The sequence below is a fragment of the Camarhynchus parvulus genome, chromosome 3 (genome assembly GCF_901933205.1).
Source record: "Camarhynchus parvulus chromosome 3, STF_HiC, whole genome shotgun sequence".
NCBI lineage: Eukaryota > Metazoa > Chordata > Aves > Passeriformes > Thraupidae > Camarhynchus > Camarhynchus parvulus.
In genome coordinates this window covers 105,788,179-105,805,309 of record NC_044573.1, presented here as the reverse complement: position 1 = coordinate 105,805,309, position 17,131 = coordinate 105,788,179, and positions in this window count along the sequence as shown.

Here is a 17,131-nt window from a genome sequence, read left to right as displayed (position 1 = left end):
TGACCAGAAGTATTTGTACAAGAAACAGGAAATCAGGAGTGTAACAGTAATTCCTACCATAAAGCAAAATGACCAGTGAAACTTTTAGAAGGGGCCACAAATCTTTACAATGCAAGGCTGCCATTGGAGACTGGATTGCTTTACTGAAAAATGCCCTGTCCTCTAAAATTCTTTCCCACCTAATTCCAAACATTTTTAGCAACAAACTCGTTTGGTTTTTCTTCGTATATAATTTTTGTTAGATGGGCAGTAGCTGAGAAACCTGGACTTGTGCGTATTTCACAGAAATTGAGATGTGAATTCTGGTCTTCTCAGAGCCATAACTTGCAAATGCATGAGGAAAGTTACATGCCTGTCTATCAGCGTGGGTGTAATTACACAGCATATATGGATATGTGTGGTCAAACTGAAAGCACACCCCCAAAGTTTTATCATAATTTTAAACAGATGCAGACAGTGTTTGTTACTTTCAAGACTAATTTCTATGCTTTTCTGTTTTGGTTCAAAATTAGGAACAGGCTCCATTGTTGTGCAAAGGTCTTCAGATTTGGTTTCTAGGCCTCAAGGCCGATATGGAAAACTAGGGTGAGACTGTTCCACTTCACTGGTGCTCACTGTATGCGTAAGCTTGTAAAACCTGGATTCTGCATGTCATTGAAATGATATCATGCATGACTCTGTGCCATGTGTGCTTATAATATAAAAGTTTATTTTGACATGATAAGGTGTAATTTTCAGTTCTTAACACCTGTGCAGAATCTGTTGCCCTGTAATTCACTTACAGAATATGTATGATCTTACACAAGCAACCAGGATGTTTCCTCTCTGAATGTAACAGGCCCTGTATTAAGACTAAGCTGCTTTGCAGGCTTGCATGGAGAGCACAAGCTTTTAAAAGTCCATGTGAAAGTTTGTTGAGACCTCTGATAAAAATCAGAGCCTTTGCAGTTCATCAATTGCTACTTAGAATAATAGGAATAAGGACTATTCTCTCCTTTTAATTAACTGGCTGGTGGATGAAGCACTAAGAGATAAACTGTTTGTTAAAGCTTAAGAGTACACCACAGAAGTCTGAGTCAGTATTGTTACTTGAATGCATCAATGAATAACAATGAAAACCGTATAATGAAAAGTTTTTTCCTCTCATTTAATTCTAATATGCCATAATGGAAGCTTGTGTGGTATGAGAAGCCTTTTCATATATAATTATATTGTTAAAAGCCCCCCAAAAATGAAAATTGTAAATTCTGAAGGCCGCAGAAGGACAGATAAATGAATGGCAAATTCCACCGAGCATTTTATCAGCTTCCTGCCATTCTCTGAACAGTGCCAGATAAAACCCCCAGTGCTTAAAGGTCTTGTGAAAGGCTGTGCATAAGCTTGTAAAATGTGTATTAATTATAGAAAGTACATCACAGTCTCCTCAAACTTCAGTTAGTTTTCTTGAAATACGCAAACAGCTCTAGCACTTCCCCATCTGGCCAAGATGGCTGCTTTTAAGACTGAAATTGCTGAACTGTCTTTAAGAAATTAATTGGCCAAAGACTCTTATTATTTGCAAATAGAGTTTTAGCTTATAGCCTGCTGTTTTTCATGCACTTTCTATTATAGACAGAGTAGGTAGTGAGATGAGCCCTTCACTTTGTTCAGCAGATACTTCTAGAAGACACTGATCTGAAAAGCTTAGACCTCATCACAGGCACTTGGGCTCAATCTATTTATGATGGCTATTCATGTCAACAATTTTCCAATTACAGAATATGAAATTAGGGACACATGGTATTCTATCTGTCCTACAAAACTTGAAAATTCTGTATATTTCAGAATTTAGGAATGTGTTATTAGGAAATGGAGAGGAGAAGCACCCTGAAATATTTTTTGGGTAACACCTTGGAAAAAATTTTCTAAATCTGAACACTCAGACACACACACACACAGAGGGAAAAGAAAAGAAAGTGGAAGGTTGTTAATTTTAGAAGCTGAAATTTTTCAAAGATTGAGCATAGCCCATCCTCTCCTACTGTTAACGGTGGCATGACCAACAGTTGTTGGGAAGAAGTGAGAAAGACCTTCCCTGAAATTATCTTTCTTGGAAACACTGAAATGCTTCAATGACAGGCACGGTCAGGGTGAGGTCAGGGATGGGGTGTTGCTCTTGGCTGCTCCTGCTGCTGCCCTCAGGGGAAGGAGAGGGAAAGGAGAAAGAAATGCAGCTGGAATGCAGACTTCAGGAGAAAGAATGGAAACAAATAGGGTATGAGTTTAGGGAAATATGAGCAAAGCTATGGAAGAAGTGATATCAGAAGGTACCAGAAGATCACACAGAAATGGGAGACGAGCTGAATGGAGATGTAAATAGAAATAAATTGTTTATAATCAGTAGAAGAAACATTCTTGCAGAGCCCAGAGCTGAGAGGATCCAGTTGAAGTCTGTCAGTCCATGAGGCAAGTTTATTCCTTCCTTTTTCAAGTAATTCTGAACATTTTACAGCACTTTCCTGAATTGATATAATTACTGGTTGTCTTGCTTGCTTTAGTTTGTTGGGTTTTTAAATAAGTTTTTGTTGCTATGGACAAAATTCCTTTGCATCTCTCTGACATTTAACAGGCCCAAAAGCTGCTGGATCACCCGGAGACTTCTGAATAGTTATGAAGTCAAAATAAAATTATGTTGAGGAATAAAATTAGTGCAGGTAGCTTGGTATGCAGCTGAGGTGGGAGCTGCAGGTTGAGCTCCATGCGATGGGAGCCCCAAGCAAGAGGCCAAGCTGGTGCTGACCCTTTGCACAGGAAAGAGCACAGGGATCTGTGGCCCTGCCAGGTGACTGGACACTCAGGGACAGGGCAGGAGCCAATGACACCGAGGAAAAACCCCACACTATCACACACAGACTGTGAGGGAATAAAAGCCCAGGGGTTCCTTGGTTTGGGGTCCTGCTCAGGGACACCAGCCCAAGCTGTTATTCTGTTGTTACACCTGACTAAGCTCTTTTAAGGATCCAGATGCCTGAGGCTGTGCTACGAGAAACCAAGGGTTGAGCAGGAAAGGAAACCTTGTCTGGCTGTGTGGGCGTGGGGCGTGCAGGGAGCCAAGCGAGGCACCCATCGCTCCCTGGAGCCGCCGCCTGCAAAGGGGCCTGTCCCAGCTCAGGGGGTCCAAGTGTGTGACTGCCAGAGCAGATCCCAGATGGACAGACAGAAAAGTCTCGTTAACATTTACATAGTAACTGTAATTGGAATGCATGCTACATTGCTATTCCCGCAAATACTTATGAGAATGTCAACAAAATACATTTTTCTTTTGGGGATTCTTATGTGTGGAGAAACTTTGTTTCATCTTGGTACACTTTTTAAAAGAGTTTTACCAGACTCATGGACTACTGTGCACATAAATTCTCTCTTTTTTCCAAAGGAGAACTGAGAAGAAAGCAATTCCCCATTTTTGCAGTAGTACTGTGAATGTGAACAAAAACAGCTTCTCTCCATTGCAATCAATCAGAAGTTTATGTTGCAAATGCATTTCAAATTTATCTCTGCTTACATTCTTGAGCAGTTCCTTTTTTATATTGACACATGAAAGGCATGTTATCTTTGTCTTAATGTTAAGGTACAAGTCAGGCTTGTCCTTTGCATCAACCAGGCCCAGGCTGATTCTCTTTGTGACTGGTAATGCAACTTCTGTTGATCACCATCACAGAGCAATGCAGTCCTGCAGCACTCATGGCTGCTCTGGGCAGGGCTGTCCTCTCTCCAGTCCTGCACTTCAGGGATTATGAAGTGGATCTTAAAAACCCACAGCAAGCAAGATCAACTGGTTCCTACCCCTGGAGCAAGGGGTTTATCATGTCCTGTAGGGAGGTCACTGAATGGCTGGTGGCAGCTGCAATGCAATTCCTCTAGGAAGTCTGAACGATCTGACTGTGCTATTGATTGTTTTTGGGTTTGGTTTTTTTTTTTTTGAGAGAAGGTCATTAATTTTCTGAAGTGCTGCATTTTAAATGAAAATAAGTTTTCTTAAATCACTATTTTTGTTTTATTTTGCTAACAGCTTCACCTAAGAAGAATAATAGTGAGTGAAGGCTTAAGCTGGCTAATTGAATTTTCTTCTTTAGCCTGTGGTCAAGCCTATTGTGGGTCACACAAACAGGGCAGTGAATCACAGTCTGGGAAGTCAGATGATGGCTCCAGCTGAGTGTGTTGGGCTTTTTGTCTGTGTGTTGGCAGTTTGCTGGATCAGAACCTGGGGTTAGGAGCCTTGGATCTCAGCAGGAGGAACAGCTCTGCCTCTGTGCTTGGCTTTTAGCAGTTTTTTAGCAGAATTTAATTTGATTGTAGGTTAATATTCACACTTTTTAAAATCAGTTATTAGGGCTTGGATAGCTCTACTAATGTGTTTTGTAAACTCCATTTACACCTGCACAAATCTTAGTGGGAGTTCAGCATTCACAGTGAATAATAAAATGTTTGGCTATTTTGCTCACAAATTTTTGTTCTTTGCCAGAGGCACTTAAAAAACAATGCTCCAGAAAAATGCTTAGACACTGAGTGTGGGTTTTTAATTTTTTGTTTCTCTTGTTTATTGCTGCTTTCCACTACCTCATCCACTTCTCCCTAGAGAGTGGAGAATAAAAAGGAAATCCTACACAGTATTATTCCTATCCTAAACTGGCATCCAAAATTCCCTTTTTTTTGGTCATCAGCAGCTGAAGCAGGTAGTGGAGCTGCTGGCTAATTTTTGTTGTAGATGAGCGTAAATTGTAGAGAGCTGTCATCCATGTCAGTAATTTAGGTGTTTGTGGCTTGTTTAGAGGAAATTTCTGGTGTCACAGTGACACTCTGCAGTTTCAATCAGGTTTAGATTTGTTCCAAGACCACTTGATTTGTGCCAAGCTTTTCCTTGCATAAATGTCTGCTGAGATTTTTAGAGGGCACGAAAAAGTTCAGTTTCTCAGGAGATGTCTATGATATTTTGTTTAGCAGATCAAAAGGAAATTTAAGAGCATTCAGAATAGTATGGAGAAGTGGGAAGATTGGGAATCCTCCAGTCATTTCAGGTATGTATCCTTCTGTGGTGACATGTCAGGGTCAGGTGGAAAATGTCCTCTATGCTTGAGAATATGAGTCTTTCTGCTTTGCCCACCATTGAGGATGGTAAGGATTGACTGGAAATAATACCTGAGTGGGTATAGCTGTCGGCATCCTCTTGCTGTAAGCTGAACAGAGGTGGCTTCAAACTTTACAGTGTCTTGCTCTTGTTTCTAGCCATGGGAAACCTGAATTTTTAAAAAATTCCTTTGTTTTCCTGAATATTATTTTTAACTATGTTCAAATTACAAAGTTGGAATATTTTTTTTTTCTCTTAAAGCAATAGTGCAGGGCATGGATGAGCTGTAGAATAATCTGCTTGGAAGAAGCAGATCTGCCCTTATTCTCCTGGCCTCTCCTGCTTGTAACAGTTGAGTAAATTCTATCAGAACCATTAGGACAAGAAATAGAGTCAAGGTAGCCAGGGATATTGTTTATTTGTACCTCCGCAGTGTCCATTAGTTCTCAAAAGTCATGAGATGTTTCTATCTCATCTTTGAACTATCACCAGGACCCACATGAACAGCAAATGCTTCCCAACAAATTGGGTAACTCTTTTTGAGCTCAGACACACAGATGTGAGGTGTAAAGAGGAACAAGACTGGAGATGCTGCTTCTCTGTCTGTTTGTGTCATGTTAGGAGCTGCATCTACCTCAGAGACAGTGATTAATAATCCAAGTTAGTGTGAGAGGCTACAAATGCCCTTGGCTGCTAAGGTTGGGTCACCAAAAGAATGCTGCAAAGATCTAGAAATAATTCCTAGAAAGACCTAGACAAAGGCCTAGAAATAATTCATACTCCTTATGAATTATTTTCCATTGCTTTGTAATAGCAATGAACATTAATGTGTTCATTGGCCAATAATGTCAAGACCGGGGAAATGAAATAATGTGTGTTTCAGAGGCTGGGTAGGAATATAACTTCACATGAATGTTTGAGATTGTGCATACATGCCCCTTTTAGGCCTTTGGTTGCCCTAAAAGCATGGCATGGATTCCTTTTATACAGATTTTTTTACTGTTTTTATAGTGCATATTTCCTTGGAATTAAAATGGAATATTGAAATAAAGCCTAAAATTCTCTTCACACAGATTTGTTAAGGAGGAAAAAATCCTGGATAAAAATGTGCTGTAAAATCTGCTTGCAGTTGATGTTTCACTGTATTAACAGTAGTGAAAGACTTTTACGTAACTTCACCCTTATATAAAGTCTCAAATAGAGCCTCTCTCTGTTTGATGATGACTCAACCATTGGAGGATCCAAAATCAAATTTTTGTTGAGTATTCTACCACTCCTGTTTGGGTTCTGCTACATCTTAAACTACATGCTGTTTTCTGCTACAGCTCCTATTTTCATGTAAAGAGGAATTATTTTTAACTATAAAATATTTCTGCTTTGGTCTCCAGTTGAAAGAAAAAGTGTTCTGTAAAAAATAAAAAATAAACACAATTCTTTCATTAAAAGTAATACTTTCACATCTCCCACACTTGAGCTGAAATGACAGAAAGTTAAAAACTAAAATTTGTCATGGGAAACTCCAATCTGTGTTAATTTCTTAAGCAGATTGTCACAAAGACTTGAGGTTTGTCTGCAGCAAAAAGAAAAAAAAGATCAATTGAATAAAAAAAATTATTGGATATATAAATTCAGCAGTGATTTTTTTTTTAAAGCAGGAGTGTTAATGAAATCTTTCAACTATTTTTTGTTACTAAGCTGGCTTACAGGCCAGCTGCTCTAGTGCAAGTCCAAAGTCAAATCCAAGTACTGCACTTGGATTTGCAGAGAGACCATTTAATTACTGTCTGAGGAATTTGTATCAACTGGGACACATTAACAAAGACAATTCTGCTTTAAGATGTCCTTAATTTGGTCATATATAAAAGTCATCTGAAACATTTAAGCTTTCATCACACAGATGGAGTGATTTCTAAATTTGTAACTTATTTAGTTAAACAGTACTCATATGCATTCACATTAATAAGTTCCAGCTCAGATCTTCGTCATTAATTAATGATTGAGTTGCTAAATCTGACACAGATTGCACCAAGTTTCACACAGCACTGTCTGTCTGGGCACCAGCAGCCTGTGAGTTCCAGCAGCAGAAAAGGCAAACCCAGCTCTTGTCAGTGGCAGCGACAGTGCAAAGGAAAATACGTGGGCTGTGTGTGTGGGCAGAATTCTTTCTTATCCACTGTCTCTCCCTTTGAGTGCTTTTGCTTATCAGCACCTGCCACTCATTTTTCCTTTAACCTGTTGAGAATTTTCTTTAAGTCTTCACTTTTGAATTGTGTTCTCATCTTATGGAATAGTTCCATACAAAGTCTCTGAGATGGGCTGTCCTATTCATCTATGTGTACACACTGCTAATGCAGGTCCCCTTCACATCTTTATTCCTGGAATCTGTTCCTCTGACACCTGCTGTCTTGCCTTGCTCACACCACTCACAATGTTACTACAAAGATAATTTCTCTGCTCTACTAATTTGAGATCAACTGTCTCTTTCAGTTCCTCAGCTGCCATTCCTTCTAACACGAGTCGCTTGTCTTTATTTTTAAGACCTTTTCTTATGTCTCTCATATTTTTATATGTCTGTTTAAATCTCTGATTGGTTGTGATACCCTGATGAATTGGAGATGACCACAGGTAAGATTTTAGTGCTTTGAATCATCTTTTGGCTTCCAAATTTAGATTGTAAGATGCTATTTCAAAATGAATAAATTTGTAGGTGTGCCCTTACTCACCTCACTGTATTCAGCAATGACCTCCAGGTCCCTGACTCCTTTTCAAACCAAAAGTAGCGGACTTGCATTGAGAAAATGCTAGGAGCTAGAATTTTAAAGACTTACACTCTATTGCGAATATATTCAAAATGAAAATGCATTTTGGAAGCAGGACAATGTCCATAGTAAATAAATTCATGTTGTTCTTTATTCCATTGAAAAGAATACAAATTCAAAGAATGAGAAAGATGACATGAGAGAGAGGTTTGGATTTAGGTAGCCTAATTTCTGGCTGAAAAGATCTGAAATGCTCCCAGACTCTCCTCTTAACCCCAGCTGTTCCTAGGAGCTGGTACATGTACCCCTAGAGCATTTTGTGGGCCCAGTGTACAACTGTGGTAGTTCATGAACAGTTTTGGTTCCCCTTCCCTTCTTCATCTCTCAGGATAGAGAAAAATCCTGTCCAAGCATACACCACTGCACTAGCTTGTGCATTTACTTTCCAAACCAGCAGGAATTCACTTACTAATTCACTCTTCAAAACATGATTTATTCTGCAGAGCCATCTACTTTAATTACTATTTGAGCTTTCTAGAACCACAGGTCTGGGTAATTATTTTCATTGCCTCCCCTTGGTTGCTTATGCTGTATAGATCTGCTGTTTAATGAGTCACTCAGAGGCCAGAAGGAAAACTGAATTCCTGAAGTACAGGGTGTCTAGACAAAAAAGCACAAGCAAATATTTCCACTGTAAGCAAAGAGATAATGTTTGCTTGTGACAAACCACTTCTGAATAATTTATTTCTAAGCTTGATGTGAGGTAGACAGATGTTATCACAGAGATAAGAAAGGGGGAAAAATGAATGCAGTGATGAGGGCAGTGATTTCGGTGATTCATTTAATTATTGTTATTTAGAATGTTGAGAGTATAGCCCCACTGTGTCAGACACTGCTAGTGTATAATAAGAGACAGTTGCTGCAATATAGCTTCTACACAGATCAGTAATGCTGAAGTTAAAATTTATACTTTGGCAAAAATCACATGTGTATGCACTATCCTCACATAATTGTACTTGGCATAGGGTTTTTTTTATTGGATGCAGTTTTTATTAAATGTTTACATTACAAGCAGCTGATTTCCATTTTTCATTACAAATACAGTCAACACAGTTATCCATACAGGATTTATTTTATTGGTGGATTTACAGTATCACACATGGGGCAATGTGCTGGCTAGCTGTGTGCAGAGCCAGCTGTAGCTGAGGGGTGTTAAACTTGGGTGTGATGCTGCACAGGTGTGGCTGGCTGAGGTGGTTGTGCAGGGCCAGAGGTACAGGTGACCAGATGGTTCCTGATGTGACAGCGGTGTCCCCATGGTGCTGGGCTCTGGCAGCAGCCCTTCCCCAGGCCAGCAAGCCCATGACTGTCTGTGCCAAGCAAGCTTGCCCAGAGAGAACCCAGGCGGCTGAGTCATTCCCATGCCTCCCAATCCTGGAAACACTTTGTATAGATAAACTCCAGGGACTGTCAGCATAAGGAAAAGAAATCTGCCAGAACTGGGTTGCTGCTAATAAATTTGGCTGGACATGAGAGACCCTGAGCTGTTGCTGCATGGTATTCTTCAGACCTACCCTTGAACCTACCATTTCCACCTTTTTCTTCATTTCCCAGAGCATTCCAAATATCTGTGCTTTCTGATAATGTAGGATATGCTACAGGTCTGAATAGGAAAGAATTTTCCTATTTTGTGGAAAATTTCCCTACTGCTTCTGTAGCATAAATGGATTTTTTTGATGGTTGACCAGAAATTCCTGTTTCACAGCATAAGGTTAGGGATAAATGGCATCTTACATTGATACTGAGCACTTTTCTGATTGCATTTCTTTGTATAACATCCTTAGAAAGCTGGCACTGATTGAAGAAGTTTGATGAAATTATGATGACATAGTTAAAGTAATGGTGTGCTTTATGATTTTGTGTAGAAACAGAGACAAATTGAGATGTGCTTTATGTACAAGGCTGTGTATTTTGTGTAAGTACTATGGAAAGAGAGAAGCAGTTGAGGGTACTCAGCCCTATACTGGAAACAACATGTACTAAAAAAGAGAAACATATGAGTAAGAAAAATAGATTTGTATTTTTCTGTCTTCCATGTGTGTGTTCCCCATCTCTGGTGTCAAGCCTTGCTTTCTGAAGTGTGTTTCTCCTCTGGTAGTCAAAACCATCTCTTTTATCATATGTCATGAAATGGTAGCTCATTCTCTTGCCTCTAAGCTATCACACACACTTAGAAAGAAACTCATCAATATAAATGTTTGTGTCTATGTCTGATTGGTTTCTCATGTTTAAAAAGGAAGAAAAGGGAGATTGATTGCAGAGGCCATAAAAGTAATGACGCGTTTAATGAAAACATACATTTTATAGGAAAAACATGCTTAAAAATTACTTGAAGCTGCTGCATATGAGTTAATGAAATTAAATGACCTTCAAAATGTTGCTAATTTGACCTCAGGTTATCCCTTTGAGCCTTCAGCCAGTTTTACATTTATTTGCATACATGGCATTTATTTTTTTACATTTAGTCTATCTCAAGAGCTTTCAGCTCTCCCCATTGAACAGTGTGGCTGCAGAGATACACTGCAGTGGTTACACGTGTGAAAACCTGGCTGCTGGCTGTCTGGCTGTCCCTGCAGGGGCAGCTACCCTTCTTTCTCCCAGTCCTTCACTTTCAACACCATAAAGTCCCAACACTTTATGGTATTGCCGTAAATTTTCCTAGAGGAAACAGTACCCCCTAAATTGTCTGTTCCTAGCTACTTCTTTTCATATCAAACCAAACCATAACCAGGTCCAGCCCAAAATGGGGCTGCATAGCTGAGTTTTCTACAGGAACCGATGTCAGAAAGCCTCTCTAGAAGTGAACAACTGTGGGATTGAAATAGCACCCGCTGTCAAGCTAGTCCACCTCTCTGAGGTACTGCTTGTTCATGGAAAGGAACACAAAGAAGAACACAAAGTGAAGACTTTGGTATGTTGTAAGTGTGGTGGTACTGATGGCATTCATCCTAATGACCACACTTATGCCAAGTGATAATGAAAGGCTTACGTTCACATTGGTCAAAACTATTCTTCTGTCCAATGGATGAGTCATCTCAACACTACCTAACATTTGGATTCTGGTTATGCAGCCCTTTGGGCTTTGAGATGTTGTAGTAGTAATCATTGTTTATAGTGAATAAAATTAATTGCTCAATAATAATTGATTGAATTAGTGGGGTTTTGTTATTTTAAGTTGCAAATAAATACTGAGGAGGCTGTGTTGCAGCATGCAAGAATTTTTTTTAGTTTTTTGCTAGTTTTTTTAGGCTTTTTATTTTTTTTTATGATTTTCCTGGACACGTGTTGTGCAGCCCCAGCTGTGGTGTAAGGTGAGTGGGGAAGTTTGATCAAACAGAGCTGGGAGGCGTCGTGAGGCGCAGCCATGTTCATAATTTACAGAAGCTAGTCCCCAGAAGGAGCTGTCTGCTGAACCTCACCTGGGTTTATTCACCAAGGGAGTTAGAGCCCAAGGGTGAGGTAGCACATGCATGATGTGAGTGGGCAGGACTCATCTTCCTGAGCTAGTACAAGGGCTGTGACTTGTACATTGGCTCTCGGGTGAGATGGATGTGGTACCAGGTGCAGCACTAGGATGGATCACATCCCTGCTGGAGCACAGACTATGTCAGGGCTCCCTGCTTCACTTTACTCCCAAAGAACTTCCTCATTCATTTATGCTATAAACCACTCTTGGGTATACTTGAAGCACCAGTGAAACTTATAAGCAACTGAAAACTCTTGTCCCGAGGGTCCCTCTGGTGGTCCTTGGTGGTCGTCAACCCTAAAGTTATACCTGACTGCTTGAACTTCATGTTCCTTCCCAAATTTGGAGCTGACTTGGCAGTACGAGTCTGGTTGACTATTTTGTGTCCTCTTTTTGGTTAATGTTCAGTATGGTTTGCAGAATGAGCATTGTATTTTTCCACCAGCTGGGAAAATAGCTCTTCATCTGGCAACAACCTGGCATTTAGTATCTTGTCTGAGTAGCTGGAAGAATTGTAGGCATGAAAAATCCCTAGTGCTGAATGAAGGTAAAAGTCTTGACCAAAAGACTCAGTTAGGTGGTACCTCTCCAACCATCACTCTGGGAAATTAATTTGTCTCTTTACAGATACATATTAGGAGAGGCTACTGTTGTCCTGAAATTTCAGCACAGCTGCAGGTACCTAGGAGCTGAGACACCCTGCTTCTCCTCTAACCATGGCAACATCTGCAAATACCAGGCAGATACCACAAACCATTTATTCCAACAGGGAAACAGCAAAGAAATAGCTTGCCTGTGTTCCACTGGAAAGGATCTGGAATGGAAAATGGCAGATGTGTCATTCACTTCTGTCTACCTGTTATGGCCTGATGTGGCAAAACATCTGTGTACAGTCCTGTGAGCACCTAGCTCTCTGAGAGGTACCACCTCACATCTCAGTTCGTAAACAGGGAAGATGTAAGCCATAAAAATCCATGAGAATCTGAACACAGCCTGCTGGTTGCAGAGAAGCCACTAACTGGCAATTGAGGGACAGCGTGAAACTGAAACGCATTTCTGATAACCCTGATTGTATTCACCTAGCTTCAGACCACCAGGCTGTTGGAAGACTATTTTAGTGCTGCGCAATAGATAGATAAATAGATAGATAGATAGAGGTAGGGATATATAGATATCAGGTTTTTTTTTTTAAGGTAGAGGAAATGGAGTTCAAAACCTTGTTTCATTTCAACTGAATTTAATATCTTTGAGTAAAAGAGAAAGCTACCATTTGGCTTGTTTATTTCTATATTTCTCTCTCATTCTAAGATTTCTGGATGAGGGAAAATAAGAGACTGTTTTTAAAGTGGACACAGTGGTACTCATTTCCCTTTTAAGATGCATTGTAATGTCTTGGGACAGTGCTTTGCCACATATCAACAGTATTTTACATTGCTCTAAAATTGTATTAAGGCTGTTTTGGACAAATCTGTGGGGGTTTTACAATTTTTTTTTAAAGACAAGCCTTTTTCAAGAGTTTGTGGAAAGACAATAGCATTTAAAGTGTTGTCATAAACCACATGAATGTCTTTATAATTCTACCACAAATCCTAGCTTACTATTTATACTTAACTCTCCCCCTCTACTGGAAAATGGTAGAAGTTGCTCCTGTGGCTGCAGCATGCTGCTTTATTTGCAGTTTGGGATGCATAGAGATGTCATTTTCCCTTGGGGAGATTCAGATATCACTTCTAAGCCCTAGGTCACACCTGTACAGGGGAAAGAAACCAGTGTAAGCAGTGGAAGTGATGCTGATAAATTCAGTGCAAGATGAAGACTGGCCCCCTATTGGTTGCCATCCCACAGCTGCTCCCTACTGAATGATTTTTCTCTCATTTCACCACTTCTTTGTCCCCTCTGGATGCCTGTGTCTTCCCTGACCATTTTGCTTACTGCCTTTGCGGCATTTGGATCCATCGACTGCCTTAAGGTGAGCTGAGGATTTCAGATATTCATGATCAGTAAATTTCACTGTGCAAACAAAATCATAAATCCACAGTGCGTGGGCAGGGCTGTCACGTTTCGGAATGGAGCTGCTTTTGTTCCTGATGTGCCTATCAAAAACACAGCGTGGACTTTCCATTCTCTGGGCTTTTTCATCTTCTGAGTGAACTGTGGACCTGAGTATTTTTTTCTGGCATCCACAGAATTTACAATGCTTGTTTTGAAGCAGTCTTCCTGATAAGATGTATTGAGGAAACAAGGAAATAAAAGTAGGCAAGGTATTTAGTTCAGGCATTTTTCTTCATATGCAATGGGACTGATATGTTTTCTGGCTCTCAGAATAGGACTATTATCCTTTTAAGAAACTTTAGAACAGAAAGAGGCTGAGGCCCATCTAGGTCAATCCCCTCTAAATCTTCAGACATTATGTGATTATTTTTAAAATATGCAAAATGTAACAAATAGTTTCAAAAATTTTAGAAGTTTATCAGAAAGTGCCAGAGAAGATATTTCAAGAAGGCTGTGCTTCAATATACCTGTATCAGTCCTTGCTATTGGTTTCTTCTTCATATTACTGGGTGCAGACAAGCTTCTGTATGCAATGCTGTATAACTTTAGTCTAAAATTTGACCAAGACTCTACATGGTAAATTCCATGTTACTACAGAATAGCCATAAGCCACTCGTTTCTGTCTTCTACACTACAATCTTCTTGTCATGCTGCAAATTATATAGTAATTACAGATGGGGTAACATGCTCTCTTCAACCATTAGTACTCTGCAATTTGCAGTAGCAAATGGAGGATCTGTGTGTCTAAATTAACTTGTGTAGTAGCAGAAAAGAGGAGTTGTAATAACATGATCAAATGCAGGAACTAGGAAGGAGGTTAGGAAGGCTTTTTGCTGTTTTGTGCATGTTAAGTGTTTTCCCAGATTTGTTTCCAGATGTGCCTCCTGGGGATATAACATAGCTACTGGCTTTCCAGACTGATCTCAAAGAGGTCCCATGAAAACTGGATTTTTGTTATGGATGTCCCCAGGGATTTTTGTCCACCTTATCTTTGGCTAACACATATATTTAAGATTTTTCTGATTTTTTTCCTCCTCTTTTTTATTATAATCACAATTTTCCCCCTTTGCTTGGACTTACATCTTTGGAATAAGCTCAATTATTTATTCCACATTTTTTATGCCTCCTGAAATATACCTGATTCTTTTTTCCACAGAAGGCTGAGCTGGGCATGTCTGCAGACATCCTCTCCTGCTTCATTCTCTCTTTGATATATTTTACTTGCTTTTCAGTTTCTGGGTAGGTCGTTTCCAGCTATATGCCCCTAGGTCTTCAGTGTAAAGGAGAGCTTCTAGAAAGAGAAAGTATGCTGGCAGATAAAAATGGATGACAAAGCTCCATTAACTTTGTACTGGTGGTGGATAGAGTAGAGACAGGTATAAAGCCCTTTTTGGCATCAGGAATATTCATGCAGAAAATGCAATGAACCTTCTGCTTCCTCTGAAGTGTTTGTTCCCAGTGTGCCAGCAGCTTCCCTCTGACCTCAGTTCCTCCCTGGTACTTGCAGGAAACTTTTGTGCACAGCCCTTGGAAAGATGCAAGGTACTATCTTCCCAGCAGGTGATGATGCTGTTAGACACACAGCTGGCTGGCTGCACTCACCCAGGAGCAGTGCTGGCACAGTCCCTGTAGTAAAGTTACAGACCTGATAATTACCTCAAGCTACTCAAGCTTGCATGCCTTCAGCATCTTGATAGGACGAAGGCAATCTTACCCTGAGCTGGCACAGATTCTCACTCCCTTTGTAACTGTCAATGATATTGCTTTTCCCACCAGCTCCTTCCCAAAAAGATCCACCTGAGACCACAGCTCCTGCAGGCAGTGTTTGGGTGTGGAGGAGCCCATCTGCTCACAGCCACAGCAGACAAGGTGTCAGGTGCCAGCCAAGTAAGCGGAGCCAAGAGGGGTCACCCTTCCTGTGCCAAGCACAGTGAAACACAGGTGCAGCACAGTCAACACTGTGTCTGGCCATGTCAGACACAGCCTCTGGCAGGCCCCATGCCCTTGCTGAGTTTTGTGGTTGTTCTGTGCCTGCACTGACAAGGGTGTGCATGGGCAGGGATGTGCAGTAATTGGAAGATGTAGATAGAGAAGGATCCTCCTGCTCTCAGCCCTACATGTCATCCTCCATACCATTCTCTGAGAATTGGATCTCTGAGATTCTGTTGAATCATAAAATTTTCTTTCCCATCCTAAGGTGATTTGGGGGGTCGTGACAGGACTGCCTGTGCTGCTGGGGGCTGAGTGACCTGTAGAATGCTCCTATCTAGCAGATGTTCATTTCTCCCTCCAGGTAGCCAGCACAAAAGCTGGGGGTGTGGATGTCCCTCACATATCACTGGCTGCTGTTCAGAGCTGTACATCAATGAGGTGGATCTTGGCGTCCTGAAGGACATAACTTGGCCTTTGAGCTGTGAGCATGGAAAGGAATGAGCACCCAGCAGGTCATTGTCAGTTCTCACCTGCCTGAGGGTGGCTCCTTCCCTAGGGCTTGGCTTGGTCTCTGGAGAGGTGCTGCTATGTCCTTTCTGTCTGACTTTGGGGAGAGGGCCATCTCTCCAGAGCCATACATCCCACAGCCTGACTCTAGCCTGTGCTCTTGAGGAAGACAAACCTGTCTCCCAGTGCACCAAGGGTGCCCTCAGGACACAAGTTCCCTTTGGGAACTCACATCTCACAGTGCTGGAACTCCAGGCAGTACCATAGCAGGTGTTAGAATGGATCCAGGCACAAAGGCCAGCTCTAAGCAGGGGTTGCACTGGACAGGCTGCTCCCATTCCAGTAAGGTGATGTTATTCCTCTGGTGGACAGCATGGTACTGTTAGTGGACCAGCAGCTGCTCAGTCTGGTGCACTGTGGCCCCAGGGCCCAGCTCAGTCAACTGGATGATCCTGATCACCACATGCCATGTACCAATGTTCCTGGGAGGCAGATGGAGAAAGGGGTTGGAGGGACCAGAGCCATGAGCTGCAGCAGGCCAGCAGTTCCCTACCTTCTGCTTCACAAGGCAGAAGCACCAGGAATATTGGCTGGAGGCTGCTAGGAAGTCAAGCCCAGCCTTCTCCTGAGCAGTCTCTCATCCAGACTCTGCAGTGCCCAGGCACTGGGTGCACTGTAAGGAGAGGAAATGGGAACAGAACACTGTATTGCCAACAGGGGACGTGTTCATGTTGAGATGTCCCTATTCTTGTCCTCCTTACCTGGCCTTGATGAAGTGGTGGGCTGCTGTGGGGACCCACCATGTGCTGGTGAGGGACCTCCTGCACATACACCATTTGTCTGGTAGCCAGGGATGCTGATGAGCCAAGACAAGGCCCCTGGCTGGGGCCTGTGTGGGGCCCACAATGTGTGTCATGCTGTAGTCATCAGCCATGAACTGGATTCCACAGGTCCCTCTGTAAGCAGAAAGTCATCACTGTCCTGCTTGATGGTTTGCTGCTGCTCAGGCTCAAGGTCAGCTCTGACCTTGAGAGGGTTTGCCATACCCCCTCAGGGTCTCCCTACCCACGTGGCACTGCAAGGACAGCAGGCCAAGAGAAACTTGTGGCATGTGCATCTGTCCATCCCAGCACCTGGGTGCTGGCAGGGAACTGCGGCTTCCCCATGTGGTATGATCAGGGGACACACACAGACACCTGCAACAACAGGGAAATCCCTAAATATCAGCCAAGCTCCTTTCCAGAGCCTGGG